This window comes from Cervus elaphus, chromosome 18 (assembly GCF_910594005.1).
Source record: "Cervus elaphus chromosome 18, mCerEla1.1, whole genome shotgun sequence".
In the NCBI taxonomy this organism is placed as follows: Eukaryota; Metazoa; Chordata; class Mammalia; order Artiodactyla; family Cervidae; genus Cervus; species Cervus elaphus.
In genome coordinates, this window is record NC_057832.1 from 64,218,958 (window position 1) to 64,238,325 (window position 19,368).

General features: G+C 38.8%; 1 protein-coding gene across 2 annotated transcripts in view; it reads right to left on the bottom strand.

Moving 5' to 3' along the window:
* The window catches only part of ZNF277 (zinc finger protein 277), a 135,431-nt gene that overhangs the window by 62,990 nt on the left and 53,073 nt on the right, over positions 1-19,368 (bottom strand). The window lies entirely within an intron of this gene.

Below are 19,368 nucleotides of genomic sequence, written 5' to 3' on the forward strand. Positions count from 1 at the left end.
AGCAGCACGCTGGGTTAAGGTTGTAAGTCTCAAATGTGACCTATGGCCGAAAGTCATGACACTGGGAGGTAAATGGTATATATTGAGGCTACAGGTGATGCCAGGACAATCTTTTTAGCTGCTTCCTCTTGCACCTGCAAACTTTTTCCTGTGTCTGATTATCTGTCATGTGAGAAGAAGGTAAGTCTCACACTGGGTTGACACAGCATGTGCTGGGTGGCTCAGGTGGCAATTTGTGATTTGATTTATGTCTATCATTTGCTTCTTACACAGTTATGCATCATAATTCAAGTTCTTGTGAACAAAGAGATGAATGCTCAATCACTAGACATACATGATGAACCTTTTTCATGTCTACACTATTCCTTTCCCTAACATCACCGACAGAATCTTTAAGAGTTGAGGTGTTTAAGGTCTACAGCTCTGAATTAAGGGCCTTGAATTAGAGACAGTTTTATCAGGAGTCCTCTTCAGTCTTCTAGACTGAACCTGTCACTGTAGGTACACTACTGAGTAGTTAGCAACCAGGTAACTAGTGGAAGGCATTTGGCGTTTGAAGAAGTGCAGACAACTTTAGAAAGACAGCTATTTCACAGACAGCAGTCTCTGGAATTAGGTTACTATTTAATTCTATTGTTAAATTTTATTTATTTTTTATTTTACTTTACCTTATTCCTAAAGGCCTTCTTAAATGAATAACTAATTGAATCAGTTACTGGTACACTGCTGACCCTGGTCTCAGAACTGGATAAATGATGCAAGAGGGCAGCATTCATTCACTCACTCAACAAAACCTAGCTAAGTATCTACTGAGTGCTGGCCGTTTCCTGTTTGATGCTGCATGATACTATTCTTACCATCAAGGCTAAGGGGCAGATAAGTTAAAAGGACAGAGAGAGAGAGAGGGAAAGAGAGAAGCAGGGAGAGAAGAAAGGGGAGAGGGGGAGGGAGAGAGCGAGAGGCGGGGGGGAGAGAAGCAGGGAGTGCACAGGGCTTACGGGACACGGGGTAGAGGAGTCTAAGTGAGCTTCAGGAGAGCGTCCTGTAGGGGATGTCCTCTGACACACCACTCGTAATAGAGGGTGCTAAATCAAACTGTTTATCTTAATTACATAAAGTTATTAAATATCAAGAAAGGAGAAAACAGGGTACACATGACAATAGGGAGAATATGAAAAATGTTTAAGCACTTTAAAAGCATTATTAGTAAAATTGGAATGTTACCAATTATTACATTCATTAAATCAGGTAATGAAATCAAGGATTTCTGGAATTCTATAGCTCTTTAGTTGTAGGATATATTTTTCAATTACCTGTTAAATTCTGTAGGAACTTAAACCTGCACATGAAAAATAGGTGAGGAAAGAGATACAGATATACTTATGAAACTCTACAATATTTTACATTCCCTAGAATAAGATAACAAAAGGCAGCATATTCTAAGTAGACAATAACCTGCCACTAGGAAATCATCTTCTCCTAAATTTGCCTGAAGTATCTGTAAATTCACCTATCTTGACTGAAGAAAAGAAACAATATATTAATAATCACCATCAACAGCAAGAACTGACCTTACTAGATGTTCACTATTTGTAAATAAGCAGCAAAGTGTTCAGAGAACTTTCTAAATCCTAACTTTCTTGTTTGATTAGTATTATCACAACCCCCATCTTTCAGATGAGAACTGAGACTTAAAAAATTAAATAATTTCCCAAAATCACAGTGTTAGTAAATGGTCTAAGCCTTACAAATAGCTGTGAAAAGAAGACAAGTGAAAAGCAAAGGAGAAAAGGAAAGATATACCTATTTGAATGCAGAGTTCCAAAGAATAGCAAGCAGAGATAAGAAAGCCTTCCTCAGTGATCAGTGCAAAGAAATAGAGGAAAACAATACAATGGGAAAGACTAGAGATTTCTTCAAGAAAATTAGAGATACCAAGGGAACATTTCATGCAAAGACCGACACAATAACAGACAGAAATGGTATGGACCAAACTAACAGAAGCAGAAGATATTAAAAAAGGTGGCAAGAATACACAGAACTGTACATGTATTCTTTACATGTATTCATAGAATTGTGACTGGTACCCCTATTCATACAGTCCTTTCAGACAGAAACCTGAGCGGCTTCCTCATGTCCTTCTCCTTTACTCCCCGTGGCCAACATTAATCAGGAACTCTCAGTTTAATCTCCAGAGCTTCTTCTTGTTCCTCCCTTCTGAGCACTGCCAACATTGCTGCCTCAGACAAGCTTGTTTTTTTTTTTTTTAAGTAGGTCCTTGTTGGTCATCTTACTATTTTTTAAAAAGAATATATTTGAATCAGTTCTAATGAGATGAATGAAACTGGAGCCCATTATACAGAGTGAAGTAAGCCAGACAAGCTCTTAAACTTGAACATCTGAAATAGTCTTCCCACTGGTTAGTCTCCCCATCTTCAGACATGACCTCTTTCCAATCCATTCTCCCCATATCAGTTTAAAACAGGAGTGGCCCTTCTTCCTGTAGGAAAAGGCCTAAACTCCGAAAGGAATGAGGTATAGGTTGAGAGATCAAAAAAGATCTTAATGACCCAAATTATCACAGTGGTGTGATCACTCATCTAGAGCCAGACATCCTGGAGTGTGAAGTCAAATGGGCCTTAAGAAGCATCACTATGAACAAAGCTAGTGAAGGTGATGGAATTCCAGCTGGGCTATTTCAAATCCTAAAAGATGATGCTGTGAAAGTGCTGCCCTCAACATGCCAGCAAATTTGGAAAACTCACCAGTGGCCAGAGGACTGGGAAAGGTCAGTTTTTATTCCAATCCCAAAGAAAGGCAATGCCAAAGAATGCTCAAACTACCTCACAATTGTACTCATCTCGCATGCTAGTAAAGTAATACTCAAAATTCTCCAAGCTAGGCTTCAACAATATGTGAACCCTGAACTTCCAGATGTTCAAGCTGGTTTTAGAAAAGGCAGAGGAACCAGAGATCAAATTGCCAACATACGCAGGATCATTGAAAAAGCAAGAGAGTTCCAGAAATAACATCTACTTTCACTTTATTGACTATGCCAAAGCCTTTGACTGTGTGGATCACAATAAACTGTGGAAAATTCTGAAAGAGATGGGAATACCAGACCACCTGACCTGCCTCTTGAGAAACCTGTATGCAGGTCAGGAAGCAACAGTTAGAAGTGGACATGGAACAACAGACTGGTTCCAAATCGGGAAAGGAGTACGTCAAGGCTGTATATTGTCACCGTGCTTATTTAATTTATATGCAGAGTACATCATGAGAAACACTGGGCTGGATGAAGCACAAGCTGGAATCAAGACTGCTGGGAGAAATATCAATAACCTCAGATATGCAGGTGACGCCACCCTTATGGCAGAAAGTGAAGAAGAACTGAAGAACCTCTTGATGAAAGTGAAAGAGGAGAGTGAAAAAGTTGGCTTAAAGCTCAACATTCAGAAAACTAAGATCATGGCATCTGGTCCCATCACTTCATGGCAAGTAGATGGGGAAACAGTGGAAACAGTGGCAGACTTTATTTTGGGGGGCTCCAAAATCACTGCAGATGGTGATTGCAGCCATGAAATTAAAAGATGCTTACTCCTTGGAAGGAAAGTTATGACCAACCTAGACAGCATATAAAGAAGCAAGAGACATTACTTTGCCAACAAAGGTCCGTCTAGTCAAAGCTATGGTTTTTCCAGTAGTCACATGTGGATGTGTAGTTGGACTGTAAAGAAAGCTGAGCATCGAAGAATTGATGCTTTTGAATTGTGGTGTTGGAGAAGACTCTTGAGAGTCCCTTGGACTGCAAGGAGATCCAACTAGTCCATCCTAAAGGAGATCAGTCCTGAGTGTTCATTGGAAGGACTGATGTTGAAGCTGAAACTCAGAGTCAGACAGGACTGAGCAACTGAACTGAACTAGTAATTTGAACCCAAATTCAAACAGAACATTCTTCTGCCTCCAACATCAAAAGGCAATTCCTCAATCTGTATTTCTTCTTTAAACTCTGTGTTCAGTTTTGAATTCATATGTACTTATAAGACATACTGAATTTACATATATTCTGCCAGTGTCCTCAAATCTCCCTCGTATCACCCCCATCAGCAACTCTCAAATCTCAGCAGCCCACATACTTCAAAAACCAGTGGGTACAGTTATCACTCAGTTCAGTTCAGTTGCTCAGTCTGGTCCAACTCTTTGCGACCCCATGGACTGCAGCACGCCAGTCTTCCCTGTCCATCACCAACTCCCGGAGCTTGCTCAAACTCATGTCCATCGAGTTGGTGATGCTATCCAACCATCTCATCCTCTGTTGTCCCCTTCTGCTTCTGCCTTCAGTCTTTCTCATTTCTCAGCATCACGGTCTTTCCCAACCAGTCATCTCTACAGTTATCTTTACCACTGTTATTATTTCCTGAGGCTTTACTGCAAACTCTCTACTATTCTTCTGTGTATCATGTGCCTTCCGTTTTGTATATGTGTTCAATGCCAGTTTCTCTTTTTTTCAAACTATTCCTCAATGGACCTAAATGTTCACACATACTAGAACCAATTGCTTATTGTCACTGTAAGGGGATACAGGAACAAAATCATGAGTCTTCAAATTTTATGTATAAGGCATGTGTGGTTTGAGAGACACTAAGCTGTATTTGGGAAGTTGAGTTACTATGTATCCAGAAAACAAAAAAAAATTAACAGAACAATTTTAGATTACAAGAGTTAATAATTTTCTCCTTACTCCCCGATCATTTAGCATTGTGCTCAAATTCTAACAGCATTGATTATAAGACGCAATGTTTGCCTTCAGATTGTTAGTCTCTGGAAGACAAGGGGAGTACCGCTCATCTTTATTTACCTGGCACATACTCTGTGTACTATTATCCTACCATGAGTACCCACCATCAAGCAGTGTATTGACTTTGTGCCAGGCACTGTTAAGCACTTTATAGGTACAGTATTGAGTCAATTAATCCCCTCAATAATCCTTTGACAGAGAGTCAGTTTCTACATCTATACTACAGTTGAGGAAACTTAGTCACTGAGAGGCTAAGTGGCTTGCCCTAGACAGCTAGTAAGTGGTAGAGCCAGGATTTGAATCCAAGCAGTTTGGCTCTCAAGCATTAGTAGCACTCTCAACCTACGTTGTTCTGTTGCATCTGACTGTGACCCCATGGACTGCAGCACATCTAGGTTTCCCTGTCCTTCACCATCTCCTGGAGCTTGCTCAAACTCATATCCATTGAGTTGGTGATGCCATCCAATCATCTCATCCTCTGTCATCCCCTTTTGCTCCTGCCTTGTATCTTTCCCAGCATCAGGGTCTTTTCTAATGTGTTGGCTTTTTCTATGATCCAACAGATGTTGACAATTTGATCTCTGGTTCCTCTGCCTTTTCTAAATCCAGCTTGAACATCTGGAATTTCTTGATTCACATACTGTTGAAGACTAGCTTGGAGAATTTTGAGCATGACCTTGCTAGCATGTGAAATAAGTGCAATAGTGCAGTAGTTTGACCATTCCTTGGCATTCATTGCCCTTCTTTGGGATTGAAATGTAAACTGATCTTTTTCAGTCCTATGGCCACTGGTGAGTTTTCCAAATTTGCTGGCATGTTGAGGGCAGCACTTTCACAGCATCATCTTTTAGGATTTGAAATAGCCCAGCTGGAATTCCATCACCTCCACTAGCTTTGTTCATAGTGATGCTTCTTAAGGCCCATATGACTTAACACTCCAGGATGTCTGGCTCTAGGTGAGTGATCACACCACTGTGGTTATCTGGGTCATTAAGATCTTTTTTGATCTCTCAACCTATACCTAACTCCTTACGGAGTTTAGGCCTTTTCCTACAGGAAGAAGGGCCACTCCTGTTTTAAACTGATATGGGGAGAATGGATTGGAAAGAGGTCATGTCTGAAGATGGGGGAGACTAACCAGTGGGAAGACTATTGCAGATGTTCAAGTTTAAGAGGTTGTCTGAGGCAGCAACGTTGGAGTGCTCAGAAGGGAGGAACAGAGAAGAGGCTCTGAAGATTAAACTGAGAGCTCCTGATTAATGTTGGTCACGGGGAGTAAAGGAGAAGGACATGAGGAAGCCGCTCAGGTTTCTGTCTGAAAGGACTGTATGAATAGGGGTACCAATCACAATTCTATGAATACATGTAAAGAAGCAGGATTTTTATTTACTAAAAAGTGAAAGTCACTCAGTCATGTCCGACTCTTTGTGACCCCATGGACTATACAGTCCATGGAATTCTCCAGGCCAGAACACTGGAGTGAGTAGCCTTTCCCTTCTCTAGGGGATCTTCCCAACCCAGGGATCGAACCCAGGTCTCCTGCATTGCAGGTGGATTCTTTACCAGTTCAGCCACCAGGGAAGCCCTATTTTGTGAGAAGGATGGTAATAAGTTAAGTTTTAGATAGCTCAGGTGATCTGCTCAGAATTTTAGATACTCCTGACAGGCCTGGTGGACAAAGCCAGCACTTACTAGTGTCTCATGCGATGGATCTGTAGCACTCTTTGTGTCTGCCAGCTCCCCAGCTGCTTGACCTATTCCATCTCTCCATGCTCAACAACAGCAAACATCTCTGCTGCAGTTAATTGTTTTCAGGCATATTTCTGCCACTAGGGTACTCTGTGAATTCTTCAAGGTTGAGGACTAAGTCTTACTGATTTCCAGGTCTCTGGTGTAATTATACAGTGCCTGAAATATAGATTACATTTGACAAGTGTTTGCTGATAAATAGTGGACCAGAGGTTCTTACACCTAGACTTACACCTTTAACTCAGTTTCTAGGTAAATTCTATTTTAGGGAACACGTGTGGCTGTCTGTCTTTAGAGGAACTTTCTCTGCCCAAGATTGAGAGTAGTCCAACTTTATTTATAGCCAGATCTTCAGTGCTGTGGCCCTTGGGGCAACAGCCCATTACTAATTAATAAATAATGATATAAAAATTACATTGAATTCCAAGATCACAAAAAATACTATTGAGTGTAGTAAAAGTATTTTACCTTTAATTAGGGATTTAAAAAGTACTCTTGATTTTTCCTGTAAATTAGTAATGCAAATTGTAAAAAAAAAACAAAAAACAAATGTAAATAGTTCATGTAAATTAGTCTGGTTGAAGTGAGCCCCTCAAATACTAAGCACTCTATCAGCAGAGGCAACTCAGTAAGATTTTCCTAACAGTTTATTTCCAGCAGTCACCATAAGAATCATATTTATATCTTACCAAGTGGTAAAAAGACAACAGAAGCAGAAATATATAATTCTTTGTTACAAGAACCTTAAACTCAAAAAGGCCAGAGGAAGTAAATTGTATCTAGCTCCCTTTAGCCAGCAAGCAAAGCATCTTGGAAATTCTGCTTTGGCCCCAAGTTGGCTTCACACATTTGTTACAAATTAACAACAAATTATCTGCTCTAGTTCTCACTTTGAACAGCAACTCTGTTCAAATGAACTGTGAAAAATACTAGCCCCAAAGAACTGCATTTTTGAGGAGATGCTATGCCGATCATAAACAATTTTATTGACTGTGGGTAAGATCCTCAAAGTGGCAAATAAGTATTCTAGAATAGTGCTTCTCAAGTTTAACGTGCACATAATCACCTGGAGATTTTGTTGATGCACCTGATTCAGAAGGTGTCGCAACCAGGGAAACGTGCTGATGAGATCTCTGGCTGCTATGACCGTAATTGAAAGAAGGCCTCAGTGCGTGCTCTGAAATCCCACTTCCACTGAAGCAGAGCTTTCCATACAGTGCTCTCAGTAAATGACTGGAGGCAGCAGAAATAGTAAGGCAGACTCATTCCTGTGAGAGATGGAACTTCAAGACATGTAATACTGGCTGGAGGACTCCCCCCTGGCTTGCCAGAAAACTGCTTAGTGCTGTTTTCTGCTGCTACACTCTTAGATCCTACACAATCTTCCCTTAGCTCTTCCTTCACACAGGTCAGACCTACTTCTCCTTTTTCCCTCTGGCGTCTTCCCTAACACATCTCTTAAGATGTCAAATCCCATCTCCGTGTGTGGTTCTTGGAGGACATGAATTATCAAAGTAGAACCAGGAGGCAGATAGGCTTAAAATTCTGCATGTCTCAGTTCCCAGATGATGTCAGCCCACTCATCCATCCATAAACCACACTTTGAGTGGCAAGGTTCTCTCCAGGGAACAAAGCAGTCACAAATTCACAACATACCGAGGTGCTAGGAGAGGTAGTCCTAGACTTTACAATACATCATTACTGCCAAACAGATAGTTGGCTGCTGGCACCTTGAAGAAAAAACAAGATGACTGAGGTTTCTGTCGGTCTTAGTCCAATGAGAGAATAAAAGCCCAAGTCAACAAATAACTGATAACTTTCCCAGCATTCCTTTGTAAGGACCTGCGGTATATCCCACACATTTCCCCTTTAAATAAAACCCTGCAACCTCCTTTTGCACACTGTAAGTAATCATGCCCTTCACCAGGGGATCTTCCTGACCCAGGGATTGAACCCAGGTCTCCTGCACTGTAGGCAGCTTCTTTACTATCTCAGCCACCAGGGAAGCTCCACTATCACCACACCATTAGTGAAACTGAAAACAAACAAACAAAAAAGGAGTAATTTGGTGATATATTCAATCCAGATAAAGCTGGTTTAGTTCCTACTCTCATATGATCATCTACTTAATTGATCAGTTCAGCTCAGTTGAGTCGCTCAGTTGTGTCTGACTCTTTGCGACCCTACACACTGCAGGACGCCAGGCCTCCCTGTCCGTCACCAACTCCCGGAGTTCACTCAAACTCACGCCCACTGAGTCGGTGATGCCATCCAACCATCTCATCCTCTGTCGTCCACTTCTCCTCCTGCCCCCAATCCCTCCCAGCATCAGGGTCTGTTCCAAAGAGTCAGTTCTTCACATCAGGTGGCCAAAGTATTGGAGCTTCAGCTTCAGCATCAGTCTTTCCAATGAATATTCAGGACCGATTTCCTTTAGGATGGACGGGCTGGATCTCCTTGCAGTCGAAGGGACTCTCAATAGTCTTCTCTAAAACCACAGTTCAAAAGTGTCAACTCTTTGGCGCTCAGCTTTCTTCACAGTCCAACTCTCACATCCATACATGACTACTGGAAAAAACATAGCTTTGACTAGACGGACCTTTGTTGGCAAAGTAACGTCTTTGCTTTTTAATATGCTATCTAGGTTGGTCATAACTTTTCTTCCAAGGAGTAAGCATCTTTTAATTTCATGGCTGAAGTCACCATCTACAGTGATTTTGGAACCCCAAAAAATAAAGTCTGCCACTGTTTCTACTGTTTCCCCACCTATCTGCCATGAAGTGATGGGACTGGATGCCATGATCTTAGTTTTCTGAATGTTGAGCTTTAAGCCAACTTTTTCACTCTCCTCTTTCACTTTCATCAAGAGGTTCTTCAGTTCTTCTTCACTTTCTGCCATAAGGGTGGTGTCACCTGCATATCTGAGGTTATTGATATTTCTCCAGCAATCTTGATTCCAGCTTGTGCTTCATCTAGCCCAGTGTTTCTCATGATGTACTCTGCATATAAATTAAATAAGCACGGTGACAATATACAGCCTTGACGTACTCCTTTCCCGATTTGGAACCAGTCTGTTGTTCCATGTCCACTTCTAACTGTTGCTTCCTGACCTGCATACAGGTTTCTCAAGAGGCAGGTCAGGTGGTCTGGTATTCCCATCTCTTTCAGAATTTTCCACAGTTTATTGTGATCCACACAGTCAAAGGCTTTGGCATAGTCAATAAAGTGAAAGTAGATGTTATTTCTGGAACTCTCTTGCTTTTTCAATGATCCTGCGTATGTTGGCAATTTGATCTCTGGTTCCTCTGCCTTTTCTAAAACCAGCTTGAACATCTGAAAGTTCAGGGTTCACATATTGTTGAAGCCTGGCCTAGAGAATTTTGAGTATTACTTTACTAGCATGCGAGATGAGTGCAATTGTGTGGTAGTTTGGTCACTCTTTGGCATTGCCTTTCTTTGGGATTGGAATGAAAACTGACCTTTCCCAGTCCTCTGGCCACTGGTGAGTTTTCCAAATTTGCTGGCATATTGAGGGCAGCACTTTCACAGCATCATCTTTTAGGATTTGAAATAGCCCAGCTGGAATTCCATCACCTTCACTAGCTTTGTTCATAGTGATGTTTTCCTAAGGCCCACTTGAGTTCAAATTCCAGGATGTCTGGCTCTAGGTGAGTGATCACACCATCATGATTATCTGGGTCATGAAGATCTTTTTTGTACAGTTCTTCTGTGTATTCTTGCCACCTCTTCTTAATGTCTTCTGCTTCTGTCCATACCAGAAATGGTCCATACCATTTCTGTCCTTTATTGTGCCCATCTTTGCATGAAAATTTCCCTTGGTATCTCTTAATTTTCTTGAAGAGATCTCGAGTCTTTCCCATTCTATTGTTTTTCCTCTATTTCTCTGCACTGATCACTGAGGAAGGCTTTCTTATCTCTCCTTGCTATTCTTTGGAACTCTGCATTCAAATGAGTATATCCTGCCTATTCTCCTTTGCCTTTCGTTTCTCTTCTTTTCTCAGCTTTTATAATGGTTGTCCTCAGACAACCATTTTGCCTTTTTGCAGTTGTTTTTCTTGGGGATGGTCTTGATCCCTGCCTCCTGTACAATGTCACGAACCTCAGTCCATAGTTCTTCAGGCACTCTGTCTAAAAGATCTAATCCCTTAAATCTATTTCTCACTTCCACTGTATAATCGTAAGGGATCTGATAGGTCATACCTGAATGGTCTAGTGGTTTTCCCTACTTTCTTCAATTTAAGTCTGAATTTGGCAATAAGGAGTTCATGATCTGAGGCACAGTCAGCTTCCAGCCTTGTTTTTGCTGACTGCATAGAGCTTCTCCATCTTTGGCTGCAAAGAATATAATCAATCTGATTTCAGTATTGACCATCTGGTGATGTCCATGTATAGAGTCTTCTCTTGTGTTGTTGGAAGAGGGTGTTTACTATTACCAGTGTGTTCTCTTGGCAAAACTCTGTTAGCCTTTGACCTGCTTCAATTTGTACTCCAAGGCCAAATATGCCTGTTACTCCAGGTATTTCTTGGCTTCCTACTTTTGCATTCCAGTCCCCTATAATGAAAAGGACATCTTTTTTGTGTGTTAGTTCCAAAAGGGCATAAAAACTGGAATACTGAGATAGGTAGAGTACTTTATTTTGCTTTTGCTGTTTTAATTATGAAAATGCTATAAATAAACTCCTAGTTTCCTAGGCAAACATTTCCTTTACACTTGTTCTTTATAGATATTAATGTAATTTATTTGATTATAGCTTACATGCGTGCTTACTCACTCAGTCGTGTCCAACTCTTTTGCAATGTCATAAACTGTAGCCTGCCAGGCTCCTCTGTCCATGGGATTTCCATGGACAAGAATACCGTCCAGGTAAGAATACTTGGGTGGGTTGCCATTTCCTCCTCCAGAGAATCTTTCCGACCAGGGGTTGAACCCATGTCTCCTACATTTGCAGGCAGATTCTGAACCGTCTGAGCCACCTGGGAAGCCTCTGATTACAGTTTACTTACGTATTTTAACAAGCCTGGACAATATTTTGAGGCCTGTTCTCTAAGCTTTTGATCTGAAGAAACCATGTCTTTCCAGAGGATTTAAATGCCTAATCAATTCATTGGTTATGCGTTGATTTTATTCTGAAAAAAATTAAACTCCAAGGCTGATTGATTTCTAAATTCTTGAAAGTAAAATTACACTACAAAATGGCCTTCTACTTCCTAAATCAGTCAGTTCTTTGATTTCCACAAGTGGTTCCCCTGCAGATGCATGTGAAAAACTGCAAAGATGGGGTCTAGGATTTAACCATAATTAATCTATAAAGCTTAGAATAAGAATATAATTAATATATTTATTTAATTACCCCAGGGCTAATAATTCATTCTGTAAATTAATGAGGCCCAATATTTAAAAGGCCAATTTACTAAACTCCTACTAAGAGTGGGAGTGTGTGTGGGGACGGACGTACACTGGCCCTGTCACATCGTTTCAGCGGCACACTGGGACAGAGGATGAGGTTGCGCCGGGTCAGTACACACATGGATACTGGTGGAAGGCCCGCCCTGTCCTCTGGTGTGAAAAAGTTAACAGCACATTCAACCCTTAAACCTAATAAATCCATACTTGAAAATTTAAGGAGCTAATTTAACAGGCAAAAAGCTATGAAAACTTTATTACAGCATCATCTATAAAGTAATAGAAACAAGCTAAATGTCATGCAAATGGAAATTGTTCCATAATACATGGCAAATCTATGCTGCATAACATTATGAATTTGCTAACTGGCAATTATGAAAACAATGGAGAAACACTGACAAACATGTTTGATATTATCTAAAAAGAGCCCAATTCACAATGCTGCTGCTGCTGCTAAGTCGCGTCAGTCATGTCCGACTCTGTGTGACCCCATAGATGGCAGCCCACCAGGCTCTTCCGTCCCTGGGATTCTCCAGGCAAGAACACTGGAGTGAGTTGCAATTTCCTTCTCCAGTGCATGAAAGTGAAAAGTGAAAGTAAAGTCGCTCAGTCATGTCTGACTCTTAGAGACCCCATGGACTGTAGCCCACCAGGCTCCTCTGTCCATGGGATTTTCCAGGCAAGAGTACTTGAGTGGAGTGCCATTGCCTTCTCCCTAATCCACAATGAATGGCAAACAATTCCTCACACATACACAAACATACATGTACATACACTCAAACATAACTGCGAGGTTTGAAAGAAAATATACAAAATAATGAGATTATGAATGCATTTATTTACCCTAAATTTTCTTTAACATTGAAAATTTCTTAAATAAAAATATGCTATCTGATGAGTTCCTAAATGTGACAGTTTTACTCAGTCACTAAGTCTTGCTACCTGAGATGAAAAATTTTGATTAAACTTGCTATTTAAAAATTGAATGCCTATTATGCATAAGGTATATTCTAGATACTATAAGAAACAGAAAGATCATTAGTAAAATCCCCTATAGTGAAGAAGTTGTTAGTCTAGAAGAAAATATGAGACAGCTATACAACAATTATAATATGAGTGAAGTTGACCATATACATCAAGGGCTAAGGATAAGGATGAAAAAATAAATCTGGAGAAACAAAGGGGTGTCTTCATAGAGGATTCAAAGGTAAAGAATTTCAGCAAGTACACATAGGTTGTTTAAAAGTCCAAACAGTTCAACTAGTGCTAGAGTCTCATTAAGAAAAGGCTGCAAAAGTAGGTGGATCACATGCTGATGAACCTTAATGCCAAGCCAAAGATTTATATTTAATTTGAAAGTTGTGAGTAGATCCTGAGAGTCTTTAATCAGGGAAGTAACACGATGTATTAGGTCACAAAGCAAGTCCTAACAAAATGAAAACACAAGATACAAACATTTGTGGGATGCAGCAAAACTAGTATTTACAGAGAAGTTTATATTGGTAAATGTGTATGTTAAAAGGAAGATCTCACATAAACAAACTGTAACTCAAGGAACTAGTCAAAGAAGAACAAACCAAGCTTCAAGTGGACAGAAGGGAAACAAATGAATGAAGTAATGAAATAAATGAAATAGAGAATAGAGATAAAGAGAATAGGAAAAAATACAGAAAAAAGTCAACAAAATTAAGAGCTGGTGTTTTGAAACGATAAACTCAAAATCAGGAATGAAAGAGGGAAATACTATAACTGATAACACAGAAGTACAAAGGATCATTCGAGGCTACCACGAATAATTATACTCCAACAAACTGGATAACCTAGAAGAAATTAATACATTCCTAGAAACATACAATGTACCAAAACTGAATCACGAAGAAACAGAAAATCTATAACTATAAGGAGATTGAATCGGTAAGGAAAAACAAAGAAAAGCTCAGGAACAAATGTCTTCACAGAAGAATTCTATAAAACATTTAAAGAATTAGTGCCAATCCTCAAACTTCTCCAAAATACTGAAGAGGAAGGAACACTTCCAAACTTATTTTATGAGGTCAGCATTACTTTGATGACAAAGCTAGACAAAGACACTACAAGAAAACTACAGGCTAATATCCTTAACGTGTAAAGATGCAAAAATTCCCCACAAAATGCTAGCAAGCCAAATTCAACAGCACATTAAAAGGATCACACATTATAATTGAGTGGAATTTATCCTTGGGATGCAAGAATGGTTAAGCATATGAAAATCAATCATTATGGTATATACCACATTAACAGAACGAAAGCTCTATATCACAGGACCATCTCAATAGATGAAAAAAAGCACTGACAGAATCCAACATCCTTTCATGATAAAAACACTCAACAAACTAGAAAAAGAAGGAGCTTACCTTTTAAAAAAAGGAGATCACCTTAACACAACAAAGGCCACATATAAAAAGCTCATAGTGAATATCATATATAATCATTGTGAAAATTGAATGCTTTCACTCTAAGATGAGGAACAAATTAAGGATGCCCACTCTTGGTATTTATATTCAATATAATACTGGAAGTCCTAGAGACTAGCCTAGAAACAAACAAGAAACAAAAATGGCATCCAAATAAGAAAAGAAATGAAATTATCTTTGCAGATTACATAATCTCGGATGTAGAATATTGTAAAGGTTATACACACAGAAAAAATTGCTTAGAACTAATAAACAAATTCAGCAAATTTGCAGGACACATAATCAACATATAAAAATCAGTTGTGTTTCTGCTATATACCAGCAATGAATTTTCTGAAAAGTTAATTCAAGCAATTCAATTTATAATAGCATCAAAAAGAAAACAATATGTAGGAATAAACTTAACCGAAGGGGCAGAAAGATTTGTACCATGTAGTAGATTAGAGGCTGCAGAAATGGCTTGATTTCCTGCTCAGATTACGACTCATGAGATGATATTAAGCTCCTTTGCATTCCTGTAATATGAAGGCTGTGCAGAATCTAAAATGTTGGCTGGGGCCTCATTACCATGCTACAAATTCTTACTTTCAAAACTAGTGAATGGTGAACTGTGATTAAGTTTCCTTTCTCAGGCAGCTTTCTTGGCAATCGATTACTTGTCTGGTTTACACATGATTCATTCTTATCTTACTCCATTCCATAAAGAGGACTTAGTAGTGTCTACTTTAATAATGCAGTAGTAACAATAATGTGAAAGCAACAGCTGTTTGAAATATAAGTTCATGACATTTCAGAGGGAAATAAATCCTAGGAAGAGAAAGTAAATGGATAAAAATAAATCCTTTCTTATTAATATGATAAATGATTATTTGTAGATTTTAAACCAGACAAGATTTCTACTGTTAAAAATATACTTTAAAACATATATGGTAAAGTAATGAAAGAGAATAACCTACAACCTAGATTACTGTATCCAGCAAGGATCTCATTCAGATATGAAGGAGAACTCAAAAGCTTTACAGATAAGCAAAAGCTGAGAGAATTCAGCACGACCAAACCAGCTCTTCAACAAATGCTAAAGGATCTTCTCTAGACAGGAAATGCAGAAAGGTTGTATAAACGTGAACCCAAAACAACAAAGTAAATGGCAACGGGACCACACCTATCAATAATTACCTTAAATGTAAATGGGTTGAATGCCCCAACCAAAAGACACAGATTGGCTGAATGGATACAAAAACAAGACCCCCATATATGCTGTCTACAAGAGACCCACCTCAAAACAAGAGATACATACAGACTAAAAGTGAAGGGCTGGAAAAAAATATTTCATGCAAATGGAGACCAAAAGAAAGCAGGAGTCGCAATACTCATATCAGATAAAATAGACTTTCAAATAAAAGCTGTGAAAAGAGACAAAGAAGGACACTACATAATGATCAAAGGATCAATCCAAGAAGAAGATATAACAATTATAAATATATATGCACCCAACATAGGAGCACCGCAATATGTACGGCAAACACTAACGAGTATGAAAGAGGAAATTAATAGTAACACAATAATAGTGGGAGACTTTAATACCCCACTCACAACTATGGATAGATCAACTAAACAGAAAATTAACAAGGAAACACAAACTTTAAATGACACAATGGACCAGCTAGACCTAATTGATATCTATAGGACATTTCACCCCAAAACAAGCAACTTCACCTTTTTCTCAAGTGCACACGGAACATTCTCCAGAATAGATCACATCCTGGGCCATAAATCTAGTCTTGGAAAATTCAAAAAAATTGAAATCATTCCAGTCATCTTTTCTGACCACAGTGCAGTAAGATTAGATCTCAATTACAGGAAAAAAATTGTTAAAAATTCAAACACCTGGAGGCTAAATAACACGCTTCTGAATAACCAACAAATCATAGAAGAAATCAAAAAAGAAATCAAAATATGTATAGAAATGAATGAAAATGAAAACACAACAACCCAAAACCTATGGGACACTGTAAAAGCAGTGCTAAGGGGAAGGTTCATAGCATTACAGGCTTACATCAAGAAACAAGAAAAAAGCCAAATAAATAACCTAACTCTACACCTAAAGCAATTAGAGAAGGAAGAAATGAAGAACCCCAGAGTTAGCAGAAGGAAAGAAATCTTAAAAATTAAGGCAGAAATAAATGCAATAGAAACTAAAGAGACCATAGCAAAAATCAACAAAGCTAAAAGCTGGTTTTTTGAAAAAATAAACAAAATTGACAAACCATTAGCAAGACTCATTAAGAAACAAAGAGAGAAGAACCAAATTAACAAAATTAGAAATGAAAATGGAGAGATCACAACAGACAACACTGAAATACAAAGGATCATAAGAGACTACTACCAGCAGCTCTATGCCAATAAAATGGACAACTTGGATGAAATGGACAAATTCTTAGAAAATTATAACTTTCCAAAACTGAACCAGGAAGAAATAGAAGATCTTAACAGACCCATCACAGGCAAGGAAATCGAAACTGTAATCAAAAATCTTCCAGCAAACAAAAGCCCAGGACCAGATGGCTTCACAGCTGAATTCTACCAAAAATTTAGAGAAGAGCTAACACCTACCTTACTCAAACTCTTCCAGAAAATTGCAGAAGAAGGTAAACTTCCAAACTCATTCTATGAGGCCACCATCACCCTAATTCCAAAACCTGACAAAGATGCCACAAAAAAAGAAAACTACAGGCCAATATCACTGATGAACATAGATGCAAAAATCCTTAACAAAATTCTAGCAAACAGAATCCAACAACATATTAAAAAAATCATACACCACGATCAAGTGGGCTTTATCCCAGGAATGCAAGGATTCTTCAATATCCGCAAATCAATCAATGTAATACACCACATTAACAAATTGAAAGATAAAAACCATATGATTATCTCAATAGATGCAGAGAAAGCCTTTGACAAAATTCAACACTCATTTATGATTAAAACTCTCCAAAAAGCAGGAATAGAAGGAACATACCTCAACATAATAAAAGCTATATATGACAAACCCACAGCAAGCATCACCCTCAATGGTGAAAAATTGAAAGCATTTCCCCTGAAATCAGGAACAAGACAAGGGTGCCCACTCTCACCACTACTGTTTAACATAGTGTTGGAAGTTTTGGCCACAGCAATCAGAGCAGAAAAAGAAGTAAAAGGAATCCAGATAGGAAAAGAAGAAGTGAAACTCTCACTGTTTGCAGATGACATGATCCTCTACATAGAAAACCCTAAAGACTCTACCAGAAAATTACTAGAACTAATCAATGAATATAGTAAAGTTGCAGGATATAAAATTAACACACAGAAATCCCTTGCATTCCTATATACTAACAATGAAAAAACAGAAAGAGAAATTAAGGAAACAATACCATTCACCATTGCAACAAAAAGAATAAAATACTTAGGAGTATATCTACCTAAAGAAACAAAAGACCTATACATAGAAAACTATAAACCACTGATGAAAGAAATCAAAGAGGACACAAACAGATGGAGAAACATACCGTGTTCATGGATTGGAAGAATCAATATTGTCAAAATGGCTATTCTACCCAAAGCAATCTATAGATTCAATGCAATCCCTATCAAGCTACCAACGGTATTTTTCACAGAACTAGACCAAAGAATTTCACAATTTGTATGGAAATACAAAAAACCTCGAATAGCCAAAGTAATCTTGAAAAAGAAGAATGGAACTGGAGGAATCAACCTGCCTGACTTCAGACTCTACTACAAAGCCACAGTCATCAAGACAGTGTGGTACTGGCACAAAGACAGAAATATAGATCAATGGAACAGAATAGAAAGCCCAGAGATAAATCCACGAACCTATGGACACCTTATCTTTGACAAAGGAGGCAAGGATATACAATGGAAAAAAGACAACCTCTTTAACAAGTGGTGCTGGGAAAACTGGTCAACCACTTGCAAAAGAATGAAACTAGAACACTTTCTAACACCATACACAAAAATAAACTCAAAATGGATTAAAGATCTAAATGTAAGACCAGAAACTATAAAACTCCTAGAGGAGAACATAGGCAAAACACTCTCCGACATAAATCACAGCAAGATCCTCTATGACCCACCTCCCAGAATATTGGAAATAAAAGCAAAACTAAACAAATGGGATCTAATGAAACTTAAAAGCTTTTGCACTACAAAAGAAACTATAAGTAAGGTGAAAAGACAGCCGTCAGATTGGGAGAAAATAATAGCAAATGAAGAAACAGACAAAGGATTAATCTCAAAAATATACAAGCAACTCCTGCAGCTCAATTCCAGAAAAATAAATGACCCAATCAAAAAGTGGGCCAAAGAACTAAACAGACATTTCTCCAAAGAAGACATACAGATGGCTAACAAACACATGAAAAGGTGCTCAACATCACTCATTATCAGAGAAATGCAAATCAAAACCACAATGAGGTACCATTACACACCAGTCAGGATGGCTGCTATCCAAAAGTCTACAAGCAATAAATGCTGGAGAGGCTGTGGAGAAAAGGGAACCCTCTTACACTGTTGGTGGGAATGCAAACTAGTACAGCCACTATGGAAAACAGTGTGGAGATTCCTTAAAAAACTGGAAATAGAACTGCCATATAACCCAGCAATCCCACTTCTGGGCATACACACTGAGGAAACCAGATCTGAAAGAGACACATGTACCCCAATGTTCATCGCAGCACTGTTTATAATAGCCAGGACATGGAAGCAACCTAGATGCCCATCAGCAGATGAATGGATAAGGAAGCTGTGGTACATATACACCATGGAATTTTACTCAGCCGTCAAAAGGAATTCATTTGAACCAGTTCTAATGAGATGGATGAAACTGGAGCCCCTTATACAGAGTGAAGTAAGCCAGAAAGATAAAGAACATTACAGCATACTAA